The sequence below is a fragment of the Gorilla gorilla genome, chromosome 2 (assembly GCF_029281585.2).
Source record: "Gorilla gorilla gorilla isolate KB3781 chromosome 2, NHGRI_mGorGor1-v2.1_pri, whole genome shotgun sequence".
NCBI lineage: Eukaryota > Metazoa > Chordata > Mammalia > Primates > Hominidae > Gorilla > Gorilla gorilla.
The window spans coordinates 143,996,861-144,016,330 of NC_086017.1; the positions used below are offsets into that span (position 1 = coordinate 143,996,861).

The 19,470-nt window shown below is 38.8% G+C and overlaps 1 long non-coding RNA gene across 1 annotated transcript; it reads left to right on the top strand.

Annotated features, from left to right (window-relative positions):
* Positions 1-3,705: 3,705 nt before the first annotated feature.
* LOC129532680 (uncharacterized) lies at positions 3,706-14,982 on the top strand. The gene is made up of 3 exons (XR_008678521.2): positions 3,706-3,923; positions 5,352-6,120; positions 14,925-14,982. It is a non-coding gene; the product is annotated as an uncharacterized lncRNA (long non-coding RNA).
* Positions 14,983-19,470: the final 4,488 nt, after the last annotated feature.

A 19,470-nucleotide genomic window follows, 5' to 3' on the forward strand; every position in this document is an offset into this window, starting at 1 on the left:
GGTTGTTGAAATAGCAACCAACAGTGATTGAATAGTAAGGCTTCTCAACCCAAATTTAGAAATTTGTGAAGCTCATATTATAAATAAATTAATAGAATAACATGTTACCTTTGACATCTTATTTCACCTATCCATCCTGCTTATGGCAGCCAAACTTATCTTCCTGAAATACAGATTTGACCATGCTAGAATTTTGCTCAAAAACTTTGCTGGCTGCCTATCGCTACAAAACAATCTCCAAAGCATGGCATGCAGTGCCTTTGGGATCTGTCTCCACGTTACCTTTTTAGTATTATCTTTTAGTGTAATCCCTCTCTGCCCTTGTCACACAACATTTGCCCTTCCTCTGACATGCTGTGCATTCCTGTGTCTGTTATTGCTGGCAATGCCTTTGCTCTCCTTATTTATTCCTCAATCCACCATTCTTTGGAGACCCAGCTGAAATGCCACCTCTTCCATGATGCCATTCACAATATTTCCAATTGCAACTGATCTCTATTATCTCTGTTCTCCTATTGTACCTACCATGCTCCATTGTAGGATATTTAATGGCAAATGTATTTAGATTCCGTTTTACTCAGTTGTGTATCCTTACATTGCCTTCTAGAGGGATGGCAGATACACAGCACAGAAGCCACAAATCCCTATTTGTGAGCCCATGGAAGATATTACTATATGATTACAATATGATTTTCCACTAAGCCTAAATGTACGTCAAGGCATCTCAGGACATTATTAATTTATTAACAACTGCTTCTGGCAGTTATTACTAGTGGATTACATGAAATCCACATTCTATCTCTAGCTACATTTATGGCCTTGTTCATAATCAAAGCTTAATGCTTTGGTTAGTTGAAGTGAATTTCACTACATAGATTCCATGATTGGTTTCCACCAATGACTACATATATTTGGGAGATGGTAGAAATCTAGAGGATTATAATGCTATAGCATTACAGCATGTGGCGGAGCAAAACACATGGAAGAAATGTGCTAGTAAGAGAAATAAGTTCTTGCCAAAGGGAGGCCAGACTGTCAGACCTTTTTAGTTTTTTTTTTTTCCTTAAGAAACCCACCAGGAAACCTTGTTATTTTCTTGGTTCAAAATCCAAGAATTAGATAAAGGTATACATCAACTTTGTAGGCTATGCTCTGGGAATCTCATGGGTCAAGGGAAGGAGTAAGAGTGTTTCTGAATGTCACAATCCATTTTATTATGGGCAAACTTTTATCAGACATGGCTGTAAGGTCCCCCCTCAGGAACAGCAGGTATCTACAACAAATAAGATTTTTTAAACCATGCAGGCGTAAGTCTAATGTTCAGAAGTCAGTTTGGGAAATGGCAGAATAAGCAGGGCTTTTTTAAAAAAAGATTAGGTCAGTTTTGAATGTTTATTTTTTTGAACCTATTGTAAGGCTGCACTGTCCAATATAGTAGCTGTCACATGCAGGTAAATTTAAATTAATTAAAATTAAATAAAATTTAAAATTTAGTTCCTCAGTCACAGGAGGCACATTTCAAGTGCTCAACTCCACATGTGGTTAGCAGCTACTGTATTGGACAGAGCAGATACTGAACATTTCCCTGATCACAGAAAGGTCTAGTGGGCAGCACTGTTCTAAGGTCTCCTATAAAAGACTTGAACTCCTGTGAAATGTAGTCTAGGGTTTTTGCAGAAGTTTTGGCTTCTATGCACCAATTAGATTCTTCAGTATTACCATTAATTATATTATGTAACTTTCAATGAAAGTTATACCCAAATCAATGCTTTTCTCTTTAGAGGTCTTTCTGTTTATAGTCTCATTCAAGATAAATATCAAGAAAGTTTTTACAGTTAGAAGCCTGTGTGGTAAGCAAGATTCTGTTATTTATTTTTTGTTGTTTCTTTATGGTGGTTAATGTCTTACCTGATCCATAGAGTTGCTTTTTGCAACCCTCTGCATGCTAAGTTGGCTATGTACTGTTTGGTTGTGTGAATGTAAATTGCCTAGGATTTTGCCTTACTAAGGAAGATACAGAGAATTCAATCATTAAATAAAAGGACTATTGGGAAATAATGTACCATAAGGCTCCTAACTATTCTGGAATACTTTTATTCTTGCTTCTCTCTCTTAAATAAAAACTACTGTCTATAGAGAGATGCATTAAAAATAGGCCACATACAATATGGTTAAAGCTTCCATGTTAGTTTTAAATGGAGCTCATTTGAAATGAGTTAATCTAGGTTATGGTGGTTATTCAATATAAAGTTCATTCTTTGTTACAATTCAAAGGCATATGTTTACTTCATTTATTCCTGTAAAGATAAGATTAATTTTTTTTTATTTAAGCAAGGTCAAATATGAATATAAAGAAATGTGTTGGGGCTTAGGAGTCAAAATCTCATTTTTCTTTCTACCCCTATGGTTCTGCAGATTATTAGCTTTCCTTGTAATTTCCTATTAAGGTACCTCTTTGAATAAAGTCTAGATGGGCTACTTAGGATTCATATATTCTCTTTATCCACATGACACTGAGGCTGAAAACTTGGTATATATTTGTAACAAATGAACCAAAATCTTCCCTTTTCAGCTTTATCATTGTCATGACAAGTCCTTTTCAGAGACAGCTGTATTGAGGTGGTAAATCACGTGGCTGAGTTTGAATCCAAGCTCCATCACTCCCGGTTGTATGGAACATAAAAGTTACTTAATGTTGTGTACTTCACTTCATCTCAAAGATGAGTTTGATTTCCAAACCTCCGTCATCATAATAAATAGTGATATTAGTTTTCAGTTGGGTTCCAAGTCTAAAATTCATTTTTCTTTCTGACTTAAACTTGTAAATTTTAAATGCAATTTATGTACAGTGAAACACAGATCTTAAGTATACAGTCTGATGAATTTTGACAAATGCATACACAATCAAGATATAGGAGATTTCTTATAACCCACTATCAAGATATAGGAGATTTCTATCTCACCAGTACGTTCCTTTCACCTTTTCCCAACCAGTCCCCAAAACATCCACATGAGGCAATCACTATTTTGATTTTATGACTATAGCTTACTTTTATCTGTTGTGGAATTTCATGTAAATGGAATCAGACAGCATGTATTCTTTTGTATAAGACTTTTCCCATTTTCTACTAATTATTTTGTTTTACTTTCTACTATAATGTTCCTTCCATTTACATTTTATGTAGAATAGCTGTCTTTAACACATTGAAAAATCATGGGTAGAGAGGTTAATTTTAAAAGTCTAAAAGAATGGCTTGGTGTTTAGGAAATGGCTTTGTAATTCTTAGCTACATGACCATGTGAGTTTCAGCAAGTTACTTAAACTCTCTGAACCACACATCACTTTAAAGTGATTGTTATATTTACCTCACAAGTATTTTTTATTAGCATGAAATAAAATCATGTATATGAAGTAACCCCACTTGTGGGCACTAAAAAATTATCAATTCCCTCCTCTTTTAGGCCAATAAATCTTATAGTAGTAACCAACCTGTCGTTTGTCCATTTGTGACTGAGCACGTATCCAACAATTACAAAGAACGTATGACTATCGGTGCTTAGTAGGCTCAAGTCAAGGTTTTTCTCTTATACAATTACAGTTTATATTTATTTACCCTTTATTTCTGTGTATTAGCTCACTTAATCTTCATTGCATTTCCTATGAAAAATAGCTGGCATTATCTTTATTTTACAGATAAGGAAACCAAAACTCAACGTGGCTAGCTTGTCCAGAATCTCCCAAAAAGTTAGTAGATGATGAAGCCAGACTGGCACCAAAGCTTGCACTTTTAATGAGGCAATGATGAATCAATCCCCTGAGGTAGAGACAAGGGTGACCAAAGACCCTCAAGTTTGCTGCCACTGCTCTGCACCCAGGAGAATTTCCAGTACAACTTGGGGAACCAGGAACAGGCTGGACACATGTATGCATTCTCCAAAGCTCTCCATATGTTTTCTGTTGCCTGCTCAGGTAGTGCTTGGCTGTGAATTGACTATGGTCCAATGGCTCCTTTGTTGTTCCCTTACTCATGAAAAGATCTGTGCTGTTTTGGCCATTTATATATGCCAGAGACTATTCTGGGCACTGGAAATATAGCAATATGCAAAATAGACCAGAAAATTCCGGCTCTAATGGAAGTTACATTCTAAATGGGGAAGATGGACAATAAGTGAATGAACAAACAGATCCGTTTACTTATTTAATGTTGGGGACGATAAGTACTTTGGAGAAAAATAATATAGGGAAGAGGAACCTGCAGTGACAGAACATGGTATTTATTCTTCTAAATTGGGTGGTGAGGGAAGGCCTTAATTAATTTGGGGAAATGATAAGGTAAAGGACGTGAGGAATGAGCCACACAGATGTGGAGCGGATTGGGAGAGGGTGTGTTCCTGGCAGAGAGAAGAGCAAGTCCAAAAGCACTACATCAGGAGGCATCTTATAGGAATAGTCAGGAAACCAGTGACCCTAGTGCACAGTGAGCTGGGGAAGAAGAATAAGTGGGGCGTGAGAGGGGCCAATCATGGAGGGCCTTATTTGACATTTAAAACAATTTGGCTTTTATTATAAGTGAGATGCAAAGCCATTAAAGAATTCTGAGCAGAGAAAGCACATTAATTTGACTCATATTTTTAAAAGGATCGTTCTGGCTTCAGGGTTGAGAATGGACCATAGGAAGGCAAGGCTGGAAGCAGGGAGACCAGGTAGGAGGCTGTTGCAGTAACATAGGCAAAAGATTGTGTTGGTTTAGACCAGATTAGTAGTAGAAGAGGTCATGGGAGGTGGTTGGATTCTAGATACGACTTGAGGCTCGAGCCAATAGGATTTGTTGAGAGATGGGTTGTGGTTTGTGAAAGAGTGACCAAGATGTCGGGGGTTTTGTCCTGAGTCAGTGGGGTGGAATCACTATCAACTGAGATGGGGAAGGCAGGGAGAGGAACAGGTCTGGGAAGGAACAACAGGATCCATTTTTGGACAAGTTGATAGGAGATGCCTGTTAGACATAAAGTGGAGATGTTGGGTCGGTGGATGAATATATGAGTCTAGTGTCTGGAACAAAGTCTGGGCTGAAGATGCAAATTTGAGGAATTGTCAGAAAAGAGAGATTCAAAGCTAAAGGCTAGATAAGCATACCTAGAGTGGGGGTGTGTTGACAGAAAAGGGAAGTCTAGTTAGAGTCTCTTTGGAACTGATAAAATGTAAGTTAAAATAAAAACTGTCACTCAGGTTTTCACAAAAGTTATTGGAGAGCTTTTATTCTTACTACCATTTAATATTTTCATTATATTTCTAGCTTATTACTCACTCACTCTTTTCCTTACTAAACAGGTTCTTATCATTTTATCTTTAGGATGAAAACCAGCCCTGCAGGCCACTTGTTCCAGATCTCTCACAGATTATTGGGCACTGAAGTTATAGTTGATCTCTTTTTGAAAGTACTCTCCACTCTTCAACTCTTTGTAGGTTAAGAGGAAGCCAAGGAGGCACAAAAACAAATATTTCCTTTGGACTCTAGGGCTTTATCAATGTGAGGAACAGAGTTTATTTCAAAAAACTTCCGCGCTCTTGTGAAAAGTAAAGAGAAGAAACATTTTGACTGTTTTGTTAATCTGTGACCTTGAGAACTGCCTTCATTTTATAACTGGAGAAGCAAAATCCTATTTTGTTGAGTGAATGGGCAGAAATTATCTTCCCACTATCCTAGATGCAATCATATAATTTTCAGGTTGTTTGAAAAAGTCACCCTAAGAGTCATATAAAGATGAAACGAGAGATGAAATACCCGGAAATGTTTTGTTCCAGTTACTGTGGCTGCATAACAAATCACCCTAAAATTTAATGGAATAAAACATTTATTATACTCCGTAATTCTGTGGGTAATGAATTTGGAATGAGCGCAGCATGAATGGCTTGTCCTGCTCCACAATGCCTGGTCATCAGATGGAAGACAGGAGGGCTATGCACTAGAATCATCTGAAGGTTCACTCACTCACTTGACCAGCAGCTGCTTCTAGGTGCCAAATGGAGCCACAGTTCCTCTCCACGTGGGCTTCTCATGTGGTCTCTCTGCATGGACTAGTTTGGACTAGTTTGTCACCATGCTGCGAGTTAGTCCAAAGGTGAGTGTGCCCTAAAGGGTTAGTTTCAAGGGTGAGTGCCGTAAAGGAGAGCCAGTGGGGCACTGTGTGCTTTGTATGGCCTAACTTCAGAAGTCATACAGCATCGCTTCTGCTGTCCTCAATTGGTAGGGGCAGTCTCAAGCTCACCCAGGTTCAGTGGAAGCAATAAAGGTTCCACATTTCAGTGGCACGAGCGTCAACCACATTGGAAGCAGAGCATGTAGATGGGATATACAGATTGGTGCAGCCATCTTTGCAAAAATAAAATCTGCCAAAGATTTAGTGACTATCACGAGCATAAACTGTTAGATTTGCAGTCTTTTGCCTGAAAAGTAGAGAGGAGATAAACACCTCTGAGAGACTGGGTGAGGTAAGAACTTTTACATTGATTTTAGAAATATCCCTTTTACAATTTTTTTTTAAATTTTTGGATTCCTATTCTGCAGACCATGAAAATGTTGCTTTGCAAAAGGTCTGTCTGTATCTCAGGTTCGCTGTTTCATTAGGACAGCATTTGTACAGAGTGTTGCTATATGACAAGCTTCTCACAAGGGCACAAGGAAGTGACATATTGTGGAGATGCAAACAATTACTGAAAGCCCTTGAGAATGTGCAGGTGTCACCCACAGGAGAGCAGAGAGAAGCTCTCCTATAAAGCTGACCCCCTCCCTGATCAAATACTAGTGAATTCTCCTATCATATCCTTTGCTTAACATCTACCAATTTCCCTCAAGGCATGTGCAAAGAGAATCAGACTAAATCATACCCTTTATCTCTGTAGATTGAGATCTAGGGAAACAAGCTTGTCTTTCTCCACATACAAAGTCAGTGCCATGGACCCATTTTTAGAAGTGATGGGTGGTTTGGTCTCTGTTAGATGACAAGCTGAAAAGATTCAGAATTTCTAGATAAAGACTGAGAGAAAAATGATTGACATTATTGGTGTTATAAAGGTTCAGGACAAAGTGAACACAAATATGTGAATAAAATTTGGGGAATTATTAATATTTGACATGATTTCTAATTCCCAAGTAGTGAATATGCTATGAGTGGAAACATCAGGGTGATGTTTCTGGCTTTGCCCATATACAGTCCCATCAGAGGAAATTCTAGGCTCCCTACTAACCCTCTTGAACAAGATGACACCAAGCAGGAAGAAACCTTTTTAAAAATAAAGAGTGCCTAGGTCATAAAATATTAATGTTGATCTCAATGCTTAATGCTGTTCGAATGGGCCAGAGTTTTGCAGTTTTCAAAGTATCATACAGCTAAGGCAGAGCTTTATTGATTTTTATATGATTTTTATGTGACTTTTATCAGCCTCTGTATATTGGAACCTTAGAACGTTGGACTATCAAGTTCCTACAAGTGTTGGGATTTGGCTGTTTGAGTGGTTGCAGGGGCAGAGGCATCCAAGGTCAAGGTGGGTGCTATGAGAGCATTGTAGGGTCCAGGCTGACTTGATAAAGGCTGGGAAGTATTTGGGAGTCAGGGAAAGTGAGAGAACCAAGGATAGAGAAGTTAGTTTTCCTAGGAATGGATCACCTCATGGAGGCACTGTTGACAAGATCTGGAAGGAAAGTAGCAGTGGGAGGTTGGGTTAGGGATGAGCAAGTCCAGACCAGTTCCAAGAGAAGTTTAGAAAAAAAAAAAAGAAAGAGAAAGGAAAAAGATGACCTGGGTCAGAGGTGGAGAACTTACATTTTGATTGCTGGGAGATCATGTGAATTTTGTGTAACTCAAACTCTCAAACAGAATAATAATTTATGTAGTAGGGTAAGTCTCTGGCTTATGTGGTAGAGGCTTTTAGTGCTTACCCTATCCTGTTCACTTCTCTTCTCAGCTCAGGGGAGATTACTCTTGCCCTTCCATCTTTTGTTTGGATGGAGTCATGTAACTAGTCTGGCCTCTGGGTTGTGGGCAAAAGTGATGTGTGAACCAAAGTATTTATGGTGTTATGTGTTGGTGTTATGACCCACCACTCCTTTTCCTCTGCTATCAGAAGCTGAGATATTCTAGATGACAGAGACTGCAACAGTCCGGGTGCTAGAGCGAGGACAATATGGAGCAGAGAGTCCCCACCCGTAGACCTGCTGATGTGAGATACACATCTTCTATGGGCAAGAAATAACATATTGTATTGAGCTACTGAGATTTTGACACAGTTTATGACCTCAGCATAACTTATTCTGAAAGACACAATTCAGATGTGCATGTATTATACTATTATTTTCTATAATTTATTTCACTTGGCCATCAAGTCTGCATCTCATTAGAGGCTGGCCAGGGAACTTAAAATGTGCCAATTAATGGTAACAGTCTCATTTTATATGCATATTCAAGCTCTCAGAGTTTCTTCCCTGGACAACACAGTATCTCGACATAGAGGGCAGCTCATTTATCCTTGTGGCAGAGGGGAGAAGAGGGCTTTATGCTCTTGCTGTTCCCTGGATACCCTGCTGGCTTCAACTGCAGAAGTTGATGGCTAGGACTGCTGCTGATTCAGTTCTATCTAGGTTTTCCTAGGCCTTGCTAGGAGAACAGGTCCTCTCCTAGGTCCTCAGCTCTCAAGTCTCAGCTAAGCCTTATCCAGTATCCTTGCCAAGGATGTCCACTCCATGGCCCATGTCCATGGAGTTACTTTTCCAGCCTGGTAATCTTTACTCTCAGCTACAATTTTTGTGCCCCTCATTGGCCTGTGGGCATGTCTGAATCCTGTTTTTATTACCTTCTCTGTATCTTGCATTTCTGTCCTTTCATCGTCCACTCCTGCTGCCTGAGCTAAGGAGCAGAGGGGTGGGAGCACTGGCCCCTTATGAGACCAAGCAAACCCTTCCTCCTACATTCTTTCCTTCTCAATCTTTTTTCCCCTCCAGATGGGGTATGACCTGCCCTCTCTGTTGGGGATACCCCCTAAGGCATTCCCTTCTTCCTGTTCATCTGCAGACATCTTTGTTCTAGGTGGCTCTGCCTCCTTTCCCAAGGCATTAAGCCTCATGGCTTAGTTTTAATAGTGAATATGATTAATGAGGACAATTTTTTTTAAACTTCAGGTTAACTTTTTAAGATAACTACATTAGCATTTATAAAGTACTTTCTCCATGGAAATTCTGCCTACTAGCCTGACATTATTGGCATTTGCTGCCCACTTCGCAGTGAATCTTGTGGCTCCAGTGTGTGGTCAGCCTGTTGAGGAATGTGGACTCACCTGGGGTAAGACGCTCATGGTTCAAGTTGGTGAGTCAACTAGGAGAGCTTTTGGATCACTATATATAAAATATTTGTCTGCAGTGAAATAAGCCAAGAGTTTAGCCTCAAATTCCCATGGGAATCCTATGGGAAATATAATCCTTTCTCTTAGGTCTGCCAGTTGCCTTGTTTTCCTGAACACCATAGCCCAATTTCCTCTAGGGGCTCATTCACAGAGAGTCATGGCTTATGCCAAGACTAGCAAGGATCAAATGAATAAATGCAAAGACGAACAATTTTTTAAACTTTCTTTTGGTCACATCTTTGTTCTTTATATTGAGGCTTTGAGTGGATTTTGTCTTAAGACAAATTCTCCTTTTTGTATAGGGGACATTATCTAATTTTGTACCTCTCTTATGGGGTATGCACATAAATATGAGGTCCATGGATCATTTTAAGCCAAACCCATGGGAGTCTTGCTGCTTTTAAGCCTTGAGGATGGTTTGACCTGGAGACTATTAGTTACTTTTCATGCAAAATAATAATTACTCAAGAGCTTTTAAATTCTGTTTTTAGTTTGCTGCTGAATATTTTTTAGCCATGTGTGATCTTGTATTTGTTGAACCCAAGATACTCTTTCAAGTCCCCACCAAACAATCAAATTATATTTCAGAAATATGCCATCTGTCTTTGTCACTCTCAGATGCTAAAAGCTTGTGCTAGATGAGAGCTGCTACATTTTTCTCTGGTGGCAGGGATGATACAGAGAAAACTATTCTTCCCTCTTTAGTTAACACAGTGATGATGGGTGCATGTTTGCGAGCAGAGGTATGGCATTTTTGACATAAGATAAATTCCTAACAGCTGTCTTGAAATGAATCTCTTGATTCATTTCAACCTTATTTATTTATATTGAACAACTTTGTCTATTTCTCAGGCTTACTTCTTAACCAAGCTACTTTTATGACTACTAGTTCCTGCAGAACTGAATCTGCTTCATGCAGGTACAATTAGACTGAGACTTGCAATGCGCTCACGCCATGGCCATATACCTCTAGTTTCATGCCTTATGGCTTGCTGGTGCCACAGACATGTAATTCTGCTCCATACTTACAGATATTCAAATTTCTAAAACTTTAGGGGAGTAAATCCTTGAGTGGGAGAAAGGAGGAGACACATAAATCCTTCCCTCTTTTGTCCCCAGGATGGACGCTTCTGAGATGCAGGTCACAAGACTCTGGCACATCCTGGTAGACCAAGCACTGGCTGCTCATAGTAGTGGCCAACTCAGTAATATATCCCTGTATCAGCTTTGCCTTCTTCCTATTTTGCTTTCCCTGTCCTGTACACTTGCTTCCTGGGAAGCATATTCCAAAATAAACTATCTGGAAGGAAGTTTTTGCCTCAGGCTCTGCTTTGGGGGAATCCAGGCTAAGATAGAATTCTTCCTCATAAAATAGGAGCTAGCATTTTCTCTTGTTTCATATCATTTCTTACTAAAGTGTACCAATAGAGAGTCAAACATAAAAAGAAGCTTTTCTCAGTTTGGTGAAGGTGTGCGTGTGTATGTATATATCTTGAGTATATAACCGCATTACAAAGCTAGTTCTAGTAATTATTTAGTTATCCACATAAAAAGACAGACAGATTACCTAAAAATAATGTATATTTGATATTGAGATACACCCACTCCCATATTTACTGACAGTCAAAACTCTTCTATTCCTAGCTCCAAGTTTCCTCCAACTTGATACTTCTTTTATAACCTAGAATCCTGTGGTATGATGGTGGGGAAGAGATCTTGGAAAATCCACAAAGCAAATAAACTAGTTTAAGAGTTAAATTGTAATTATCTGCTGCTTGACATAATTCACATTTTATTCCCATCAAATAATTAAGGATTGATTGAATTGATAATGATGATATAATATGCTTTCCTTTTACTTTAAAAATCTGTTCAGTTTGAAACATTGTCAAAATGGCTATCAGGAGAATTTAGGGGGTTAAAAGAGAAGGGGGTTAGAAAAACACCTTCTTAAGTGAAGCTGGCCCCCCTCCAAATTCTAGTGTCTCATGATCATGGAGAGGAATTCTGATGACCATTTCCATAATCAGTGTCTTGAGGAGGAATTTATTTTTTTAGCCCGGGAAGGTAGGATCCTATCAGAATCTCAAAGGTATGAGAATGTTACAAGAGAGCTTTGGAAAAGGGGTGTCCCTAAAATTTGGCCACCCATCAGGGATGCAGAAATTGGGTTTCAACTCATTTGATACCATGCTTCCAATTATTTTTATCCTATTATTGCTCCTTTCTTTGTAACCAGTAGATACCATGTGGATTCTGGCTTCTTTATCCAGCACAGGCAAAAATTAGAGAAAACTCGGAATTACCCCTTTTCTTGTGGTTGCGTTATATGAGTAATTATCCATCATGAAATCCCTTCAACCTTCTGTTCAGTTTTGATCACTTTATTTCCTTTGGTGAATCATAAGAACCATGATTGCACATATGTTCTTTTTTAAATCTTTAATTAATACTCCAGTTGGATAAAGAATTTGAGAAATTGATTACCTTAATTTGAACTATTTTGGTTGCAAATGATAGAAAGCCAAGTAACAGTGGTTGGAGCAGAGATGCTGTGGTGTTTCAAAGATCTCAAGAGCAGAAGTGGGGCTGGGCTGCCAATGTTCAGCAGACCTCTGACTTCACCTTTTGCCTTTCTGTGTCTTTATCTTTATTTTGTACTTCATTTCTTTCTTTCTCACTGTCTCAACTGGCGTACTCTGCTCACATGGGAAGGAAACATGGCTGTTAACCTATCTGAGTTTTTCATTTATAATTTCAGTCACCTGGGAAGAGATTGACCTTCCTTGTTTTCATCGGCCAAATCCCTGGTGAAGGACCCTAAGTGGTCAGCTTGGATCCTATGCTTACCCTAGAACCAATCTGCTAGCCAGGACAGGTCATGGGAGGTGATTGGCCTACATATCTTCTCCTGGACCAATTAACTGAAGCCAGGGGATACTTTGTGCAAGATGATTAGTCTAGAGTTTACCATCTTGATAGAGTGGGGCAGAGGATGGGAAGGGGTAATTTCCAGAAGAAAGTAGTGGAGGAGTATAGGTGGCTGTATGTAGTTTAGCAAAAATAGTTCATTACATTGATCTGAAGGAATTAGAATCTTATAGTCCATAAGGTAAATTTTACATAAAATATCACATGCCTCTGGTGCTGTGAGTTCCTTTAGAAAAAGTGTTTTTTTTCTTTCGATTTACTAATTTATTTTTTATTTCCATAGGTTTTTGGGGAACAGGTGGTGTTTGGTTACGTGAATAAGTTCTTCAGTGGTGATTTCTGAGATTTTGGTGCACCCATCACCCGAGGAATTGCCTGCTGCTTGAGATACACTGTACCCAGTCTGTAGGCTTTTATCCCTCACCCCCCTTACCCTTTTCCCCAAGCCCACAAAGTCCATTATATCATTCTTATGCCGTTGCATCCTCATAGCTTAGCTCCGACTTATAAGTGAGAAGATACGATGTTTGGTTTTCCATTCCTGAGTTACTTCACTTAGAATAATGGTCTCCAACTCCATCCAGGTTGCTGTGAATGCCATTATTTCATTCCTTTTTATGGCTGAATAGTACTCCATGGTATGTGTGTGTGTGTGTGTGTGTGTGTATGTGTGTATATATGTGTGTGTGTGTATATATGTGTGTGTGTGTGTATATATATCTCACAATTCCTTTATCCACTCATTGATTGATGGGAATTTGGGCTGGTTCCATATTTTTGCAGTCGCAAATTGTGTTGCTATAAACGTGTGTGTGCAAGTATCTTTTTCGTATAATGACTTCTTTTCCTTTGAGTAGATACCCAGCAGTGGGATTGCTGCATCAAATGGTAGTTCTACTTTTAGTTCATTAAGGAATCTCCACACTGTTTTCCATAGCGGTTGTACTAGTTTACATTCCCAGCAGTGTAAAAGTGTTCCCCTTTCACTGCATTGCTGCCAACATCTATTTTTTTTTTTTTTTTTTTTTTTTTACCTTTCGATTATGGCCATTCTTAAAGGAGTGAGGTGGTATCGCATTGTGGTTTTGATTTGCATTTCCCTGATCGTTAGTGATGTTGAGCATTTTTCCATATGCTTGTTGGCCATTTGTATATCTTCTTTTGAGAATTGTCTATTCGTGTCCTTAGCCCATTTTTTGATGGGATTTTTTTTTCTTGGTAATTTGTTTGGGTTCCCTGTAGAGTCTGGATATTAGTCCTTTGTCGGATATATAGATTGTGAAGATTTTCTCTCACTCTGTGGGTTGTCTGTTTACTCTGCTGATTGTTTCTTTTGCTGTGCAGAGACATTTTAGTTTGAGTCCCATCTATTTATCATTGTTTTTGTTGCATTTACTTTGGGGTTCTTGGTCATGAAGTTTTTGCCTAAGCCAATGTCTAGAAGGGTTTTTTTGATGTTCTAGAATTTTTATGGTTTCAAGTCATTCTTCACAGAACTAGAAAAGACAATCCTAAAATTCATATGGAACCAAAAAAGAGCCCACATAGCCAAAGCGAAAAGAACAAACATGGAGGCATCATATTAACTGACTTCAAACTATGCTATAAGGCCATAGTCACCGAAACAGCATGGTGACTATAGTATAAAAATAGGCACATAAACCAATGGAACAGAATAGAGGACCCAGAAATAAAGCCAAATACTTACAGCTAACTGATCTTTGATAAAGCAAACAAAAACATAAAGTGAGGAAAGGACACCCTATTCAACAAATGGTGCTAGGATAATTGGCAAGCCATATGAAGAAGAATGAATCTGGATCGTTTTCTCTCACCTTATACAAAAGTCAACTCGAGATGGATTAAGGACTTAAATCTAATAGTGGTGTTTTAAAATATTAATATCTAGTTCCTGATTATGTCATGGATAAAGGAGATATAACAATTCAGTAAAAACATCCAGTGGTATTAGAAGTATGTGAATGTTGCAATGTTGATAGCAATGAAAATGAAACATCAAATCATTGTAATTTGGTTTCATTTGCTCAGCTACTAAAATGCCTTTTCAATTAAATGTGTATTATTTTTATTTGCTATTAATTATGCAAATAATAAGTGATTAAGCAGCCATACTCTGGAAATATTTTGCTTGGTTTGATATTTTTAACTTTGCCGTGTACTGGCTGTACGGCCTTGGAAAAATTACGTGTGTCCCAAATTGCTTATCTGTAATTGGGATAATAATTGTGTCTTCTCAGTAAGGGTATTGTGAGATAAAATTAGGTAATACAAGTAAAGTGCTTAGAATAGTGCCCAAAATGTAGTCAGTATTCAATAAATGTTAGCTATTGTTATTATTAGTATACTTGTTGGGCATTATGACTTTCAGGATTATAAATGAACGGTAAAAAATGAACTTTCTTATATACCTTTTAACATTTCACTGAAATGCTCACTTAAAATAGGCTCCTTGTGAAAAGTTTGTAAGTTCCATCACATAAAAATACAAAGTCAAGGTTACTGGTCATGCTTTGAAGACCTAAGCCACAGTCTGCTCTAGGTATTCATTAAAACTTTTCCCAAATGTTCTGTTTCACAGATGTTCCAGCACTCTTTCCTTCAGAGCACGTAGTAGGATTTTATTTTCTACACCTTCCATGGTAAGTGTGGCTGCGTGACTTGCTTTGGCCAATGATTCATAATATATCTGGATAGAAACTTTAAGAGTCAAAGTATGTTTTGCCACATTCTCTTTTCCTCTACTGTGACAACTGACCACCTCTAAGATCAGCCTTCTCAAGTAGCCTGAATCTCTCATTGAGAATGACAACTCACAATAGCTATGAGGCATGATCAGCAAAGAAATTTTTTGTGTTTTAAATCACTGAGATTTTGCTATCTTCAATTCCAGTGGATCTAAGGCCCTTCAAATAAGGCCTCTAAAAAGGGGGTATCTTCAGGCATTGAGTGTGGCTAGGCTGGTTCTTTTTTGACTACATACAAGAATGAACATCTGCATAATTAGGTTATCAGTTTCAAAGAACATATTACTAAGAGCAAACGTTTGAATGCAGGATAAAAACACCCACATTTTGTGTAACAATGCTGTTATTATTTAAAACTCTGGCATCAATTTAAAATTTATATTAAAGTAATAAATTTCTAACCCATCCTCATAGAAGCAGATCTCATTTTTAAGGCTGCCATCTCCTTTTGCCTTGTAAGGCCCATATACACATCATTGCAACACTTCCTAATGCTGTATTGATAAACTATCTTTCATTGTCCTGTCTAGTTTTAATTATCCATTAAAACCATCTCTTTCTCTTCTCTAATTTATGACACCTAATTTTCTCTATCCAGGAATTTCTATCCAGAAATTCCTTCAGGTTAAGTCATTTTTTAATTTCTTTTACCCATCTTAAATCTTAAGTACAGTTTATTTGTTCCTTGAAAAGAATGTTTTCTGTAATCTCTGGGCAAGGAATGAGTATCCAGTTGGGTTAAGGACCAGTTTCGAACTTGTGGAAATTTGATTTTATTGCAGATAGAGTTTTGCTCTACCATTTCCTCCGCTTCCAGTTGGCCAACAGAATCTTTTTAGTTTTTTTCCTCTGAAATGCCTCTTAAATCAACTCACACTTTTGCATCCCATGGACAGCACCATAGATCAGGTTCTCCTTATCTCTTGCTCATAAATTTCAAGCTACCCTACTGGTTTCCCTGGAACTATTCTCTCATCTACCATCAGAATTACCATTCTGGAAACCAAATTCTAGAAGCTCACTGTCTGCCCAGGGAATTAAATGAACGCTTCAGCATTTACAGTCCCTCTTCCATCTTATATTTTCTCCGCCACCTCCCAGGCTCCCATACCCACAATCCTCTAATGACACACTCTCGCCATTTGCTGCAAATATAGCTCTTCTAGTCCCTGATGCTCTCACCATGAGCTAAAGTATCTTTCTATTCTATCTTGTAATGGTTTGCTGGGGCTGCAATACTAAATACCACAGATGGGAGGCTTAAGCAACAGAAATTTATTTTCCCACAGTCCTGGAAGCTAGAAGTCTAAGATCTAGGTGCCAGCAGAGTTGGCTTCCTCTGCAGCTCCTTTCCTTGGCTCACAAATGACGGCCGTCTCGCTGCCTCTTCACGTGGTCGTCACTCTGTGCATGCGCACCCTGGCATGTCTTTTGAATGTCCTAACCTTCTCTTCTTATAAAGACACCAGTTTGATTGGATTAGGGCCCACCCTATGGGCCTTGTTTTAACTTAATCACCTCTTTATTGGCCCTATCTTCAAATACTGTCATATTTTGAGGTACTGGGGGTTAGGGCTTCAACACAGGACTTTGGTGGAAGGAAACAATTCAGCCTATCACATAACCCATTTTCCAACTATTTATCCTTCAATATCTACTTTCCTGGGAAGCTTTCCTTGACTCCTCTAATTACTGACTCCTCGGTGCTCCCATAGCCCTTGGCACTTACCTCTGTTGTCACACTAACTGTACAGTATTGTAATAATTGATGTCACAGATTGGTAAATTTTTTCTTAAACGGCCAGGTGGTAGATATTTTAGGCTTTACCAGCCAAACAGTCACTGTCATCACATTGCAGCAAAAGGAGTGCAGAGAGTTCTATATGTGCTCGGGTGACCGTATATGGGGGCATCACAAGCCCACAGTAGAGGACTTGTTCTTGGAATTTTACCCTAAGGATGGTAAACTGCATGAAAACATCGTTTGCTATGTATTCATTTACTTCTCATGAAAATCTAGTGCAGCTTAGGGAGTGACAGGACAAATACATTTTGCCACCAGATGCCATTTGGCCACCCATGCCATGGTTTAAGGAGCTGGGTGTTAATAGCAACTCAAATAGCTGTGGGATCCAGAGAAGGTCATTTAATCTCCTGGGAAAATTTTCTTTTTTCCTTTTTTTTTGAGGCAGGGTCTTGCTGTATTGCCCATGCTGGAGTGCAGTGGTGCTATCATGGCTCACTGAAGCCTTGACTTCTTGGGCTCAAGGGATTCTTCCCACTGCAGCCTCCCAAGTAGCTGGGACTATAGGTGTGCACCACCACACATGGCTAATTTTTGTATTTTTCTATAGAGACCAGGTTTCACCCTGTTGCTCAGGCTGGCCTTAAACTCCTGGGCTCAGGGGATCCTCCCACCTAGGCCTCCCAAAGTGTCGGGATTGCAGGTGTGAGCCACCACACCCAGCTTGCCTGGGACAAATTTCTAATTAAAAAAATAAATAGTTGGACTGAAAGCATTTTCAATGAAAGACCAATTGGCATTGAAGCAGGACAATTCTTTCACATGTAAGACTATCCTGCACATTGCAGGAAATTTTAAGTCTCTAGCTTCTGACCAGTAGCACCTCCTGGCCTTTATGGCAGCCCAAAACATCCCCAAATATTTCCAAACAGTCTGAGTTTTGAACACCTTGGATAATCTCAAAATCTCTTCAAATTCTGGAATTTTATGGCTTATATATATTTTTTGACAGTTAAATATATGGCAAATGCCTCTTTGTCTGAAATCTATGCTAATTAGAAAGCTCAGATAACCAGTTTGTTTTGTACGTGTTGTGGGGGTAGATATTGTATATTCTGACTCTTTGTATTTTGAGAAAGCAAGTAAGTCAATAATTTGTGTTAATTCTGAAATGTTGCATATAAGGCACATCATTGGGATTTAACCCAATCTTTAATCCTTTTGCAGCTTACAAAATGGTAGCCATTGGCCACATATGACTATTTAAATTTAAATTCAGATTACCTAAAATTAAGTAAAATTAAGAATTCAGTATCCCAGTCATACCTGTCACATTTTACTACACATGTGGCTCATTGCTATCATATTGAAGAGTATAGATATAGGGTACTTCTTTCCACACAGAAAGCTCTAATAATGTGGTTTCTACTGTCCTAGTTTAACCAGTTATAACTGACTCAAGCTATGTCATGCAACATTTTATTTTACTCAGTTCATTTTTAATACTGAAAATCTCATTATATTCTAATTAGCTGCAATCCAGACATGAAAACTTTGCAAGAAGGCTGAACATTTACTATAATTCATAAAATATACATTTGGCAATTAAGATATTTTAAATTTTTATAGGATGATCAGAATCTAGAAGAACTGCCAGCCCAGATTTTTATATATGGAGGCCTAATAAGACATGTTTATCTATTTTGAAGAGCCTTGCAACCGCAGGCATTTCCACAGTCAGCCCTTCTCATACAAGTTTGGAGCCATTAGAGACAGAAAAAGTCACCCTGATTTGGCACAAGTCTTATGACTGTGTGAGTTCACCTGCTGAAGGAGGCCTGCTTGCTGCCTAATGTTAGGATTAAAGAGTTTGTCTGGAGGGGGCCTGTTTCACTTTTTTGCCTGGCTGGAACCTCACATGTCTCCATCCTGTCCCAGAAGGCAGGAATAGAGCTTGAAGTCTCAGAATGAATGAGGCAAGTGTAAGATCACAGGTAGGTTGATGAGTCCCTCATGACCACATGTGCTATGTTTTAATTAGTGGAGCTTTTCTTATCTCCATGGCTGTATTTTAATTGCCTGTGAGGCAGCCTGGCTTCCTAGATGAAGGCTCAACAGCCCCTTGGAGACCCAACAATGATTTATTGCTGCTTATCCAAAAGTTCCAGATGGCTTCCTGTTATGGCAGCTTTAACTCAACTCACAGTTACAGGTAAGAGACCTATAGGTGACAGCCAAGCTGACCGTCAGGCCCTTTTACCAATCTCTAACTGTGAGAATCCATTGCTCTTTGGAGAACCCTTCAAATGGGTAAATAACCTCTTGTATTGTGCAGTCCTAATAACTAGCACTGATGACATATTTACCTGGCACTAGGCACTGGGCTAAGATTTTTACATATATGTTTCACTTATTCCCCCCAACTAGATAAGGAGTGTTTTATCTCCTTTGATCTCAGAGACATTACATAACCTACTGACAGCCATACAGCAAGGAAGATATAGGGCTGAGATTTGAACCCAGGCAATCTCACTCCATTGTGTGTGTGTGTGTGTCACGTATGACTCCATTAAATGTTTGACATACTTTTCTATTTCATCTTCTTCACAGTCCTATGCAGTAGAAAAAGGCCCAAC